This window comes from Hipposideros armiger, unplaced genomic scaffold (genome assembly GCF_001890085.2).
Source record: "Hipposideros armiger isolate ML-2016 unplaced genomic scaffold, ASM189008v1 scaffold_613, whole genome shotgun sequence".
In the NCBI taxonomy this organism is placed as follows: Eukaryota; Metazoa; Chordata; class Mammalia; order Chiroptera; family Hipposideridae; genus Hipposideros; species Hipposideros armiger.
In genome coordinates, this window is record NW_017731963.1 from 593,050 (window position 1) to 593,542 (window position 493).

The window sequence follows — 493 nt, forward strand, 5'->3', positions numbered from 1 at the left end:
TTTATTGTGGTGGTCTGGAATATCTCCAAGGTATGCCTGTATGTAAGATAACTTTTAAATTCACTTTTAAGAGTGTTCAAACTTTTGACAAGGGTGCCAAAACCATTCAAGAGGAAAGAATAATCTCTTCAATAAATGATGGTGGGACAACTAAATACCCACATACAAGAATGCAGTTGAACTCCTACCTAATACCCTATACAAAAATGGATCAAACACCTAAATATAAGAGCTGAAAGTATAACATCCTAGAAGAAAACATAGGAGTAAATCTCCATGACCTTGGATTTGGCAATGTTTACTTAAATGTGAGGCTGAAACAGGGCCCAGTTGGGACCCTATAGTAGAGGCCTCTCCACATCCCTGGCTTTACCTTTCCTTGACTTACCTATAGCTTAACAATAGATCATCCCCCTGCGGCTTGAGCTGGGACTGTCCCCTGTCCCACCCAGTTCCTTGTTTTAGAAATTACCCTGAGGGCCGGCTGAGTGGC